This window comes from Tachyglossus aculeatus, chromosome 10 (genome assembly GCF_015852505.1).
Source record: "Tachyglossus aculeatus isolate mTacAcu1 chromosome 10, mTacAcu1.pri, whole genome shotgun sequence".
Lineage (NCBI taxonomy): Eukaryota > Metazoa > Chordata > Mammalia > Monotremata > Tachyglossidae > Tachyglossus > Tachyglossus aculeatus.
Window position 1 is genome coordinate 12,441,193 of NC_052075.1, and position 2,998 is coordinate 12,444,190.

General features: G+C 40.0%; 1 non-coding gene across 1 annotated transcript; it reads left to right on the forward strand.

Annotated features, from left to right (window-relative positions):
- Positions 1 to 2,353: 2,353 nt before the first annotated feature.
- On the forward strand, positions 2,354 to 2,491 carry LOC119933765. The gene has a single exon (XR_005452638.1). It is a non-coding gene; the product is annotated as a small nucleolar RNA SNORA7 (small nucleolar RNA).
- The last annotated feature ends 507 nt before the right edge of the window (positions 2,492 to 2,998 follow it).

Consider the following 2,998-nt stretch of genomic DNA (forward strand, 5'->3'; position numbering starts at 1 on the left):
TGTACTTCCCAAGCGCTTAGTACATTGCTCTGCACACAGTAAGCGCTCAAAAAATATGATTGAATGAATGAATGAATCTCATATATGATATATCTCATATATATACACAAAGGCAAAGCTTTGTGACGCCTTCTACTTTTGAGGAGACCCTGGATGTTCATTCACTAGATTGGAGTATCCTTGTGGTCAGGGATCTCATCTTCCCATTCTGTGATATTGTACTTTCCCAAGAGTGTAGTACAGTGCTTTGCTCATAGTCTAGTGAACATCCAGAGTCACCTCAAAAGTAGAAGGCAAGGAGATTTGTCAGAAAAGCTGAGACCCTTCTCTGTTACTATGTGTCATTCAAACAGCTCCCACAGTGCAACAGATATCACTGAACTGTTGCCAATAGGCCTCAACTCAGGTGTCATTTATTCTAAAATGAGGGAATAGTCACCAGTCCACCTAGAACAACATCTAAATGAACAGCAGTTCAAATTGGTTAATAAATGTCTCAGCAACTCTTCTGTGTTTATTCTTATCATTAAATTGATCTTGGAGGTAATGTAGTTTAAAAAGTGAGGAAACCAAGGAAAAGGAGGCTCGAGACTGCTAAAATTAAATAAACATCATGATCATGACTAGAATTATTTTGCAGGCTTCACTACTGAAGGGGCAGTTTTGTTACAATAGCGTCTTTTGATGTGAATTTGTTCTTAGCTTAATTCCATCATGCTTTTTTCCCCCTATCAGCCACTATGCTAATGGATTTACTGAATAGATTTCTTTTCATAAGTTTGTCTTTTTTTTCCCCCTTTACAGTAAGTTGTAAATCAATAGTAACTAATTCCTGGGGCCAAATACGCTGACAGCAGCTTCATCAACCCACATCCTACACTTCTTTCAATGTCATCTCTAGCCAGAAGGCAGAGAATTCTTTAGAGCATTTTTCTTTGAACCACGCGGCCGCATTTGCTCTTTGTTTATTTTTGAGTGTATTTTTGCTCTTTTCTTTGGCCACTGCTTTTAGTCAGCATTTTTAGCTTCTTTGTCTATTTCTTTAGATTCTCCCTTTTTTCTCTGCAGCACTCTTAGAGTACGTTTTCTTTGGTAAGATTGCTATGTTTGATGTTAATGGACTTTGTATCTTACAGGATATGAATTATAATGCTTTTGGGGCACAGGACTTTTACAGAATGACTTATGCTGTTAGGTCAGATCAGGCTTATCCAGAATTGATAGTTTATAAACTTCCATAGGTCTGGGTAGAGCTTTAAAATACCTTAGCGGCTTTGAGGAATAGGAAGTATTGTAAAAACCTAAAGATCTGGGAGAGGGTGTGATATAAAAGCAGATTTTTTTTTTAAAGAATGGACTGCTATGGTGGATCAGACCAATGCTATATTCAGTCCCATATCTGTCTCTGACAGTGGGATTAAAGAACACTGGAGTTATTGGGTGATTGTGCTCCCTTAACTTGTATCATCTAACATCTAACTTCTTTATTATATTCCTATGGTAACCCATAATAATAATTGGGATATTTGTTAAGCATTTACTATGTACCAAGTAATGAGATAAATTCAACACAAGCAAACTGGACATGGTCCCTATTTTACAGTCTAAGGGGGAGGAATAACAGGCATGCTATCCCTATTCTTACAGACGAGGAAACTGAGGAATAGGAAGTATTGTAAAAACCTAAAGATCTGGGAGAGGGTGTGATATATAAGCAGATTTTTCTTTTAAAGAACGGACTGCTATGGTGGATCAGACCAATGCTATATTCAGTCCCATATCTGTCTCTGACAGGGGGATTAAAGAACACTGGAGTTATTGGGTGATTGTGCTCCCTTAACTTGTATCGTCTAACTTCTAACTTCTTTATTGTATTCCTATGGTAACCCATAATAATAATTGGGATATTTGTTAAGCATTTACTATGTACCAAGTAATGAGATAAATTCAACATAAGCAAACTGGACACAGTCCCTATTTTACAGTCTAAGGGGGAGGAATAACAGGCATGCTATCCCTATTCTTACAGACGAGGAAACTGAGGTACAGAGAAGTTAAGTGACTCCTAAGGACATGCAGCAGGTGGTGGTGGGGCAAGGTTAGAACACAGGTCTCCTCATTACCAGGTCCATGTTCTCTTTGCTAGATCACACTGCTTCAAACCTATCATTGACCACTTGTGAATCTATTAAAATCTTCCAGATTGAAAACTCCTTGAGGACAGAGATCTAGTAATTCTGCTGTATTCTCCCAAGGGCTTAGTACAGTGCTCTGCTCAGAGAAGGTGCTCAATAAATTCTATCCATTAGCTAAGTGTCCCAAAATCCCTAATATCACCCTCTAATAATCCAGCCCCCTCTCAGAGTCGCACCTGGAGAGTTTCCAGTACTCTACCAGTCTTGACTGTGGGATGGAGAGTCAAGCACAGGTATATCCATTCCATTCCTAGCTTGGGCAGTGGCTAGAGAGTGGAAGACAATCTGCTACAAGTCAGAATTTACCTATGCTGGGCAGCAGCAGTATGGGAGGCAACGGGACTCATGTTTACCATGCTAAAGGAGGCAATCGTAAGCCATTTCCTTATTTTTACCAGGAAAACGCTATGGACACTCTACCAGAGCAATTGCAGATGGAGGTGGGGCACTCTGGGAGAGATTTGTCCATGGTGTCGCTATGGGTCGGAGACGAGTCGACAGCATGAGACTAGACAATAATCAATCCATCATGGATTTATTATCCCAGACTATTTAAACCCTTCTTGTCAACCCTATTATGTCAAGATGTGGATTTCTCCCATGATACATCCATTTCATGATCAAATCTATTCTTCCCAAGTTGAAGATGGATTGAGTTGTAAGAGCAGGGTGATGAAGGGAGGAAGCGAAACTCTCATCCCCGTACGTGACGAAAGGAGGAAGCAAACCTCTCATCCCCATACAGAGATGCAATTCCCCACCTCCTACAAACTTAGGCTATTGATCTCAGAAAACAGAGGGGA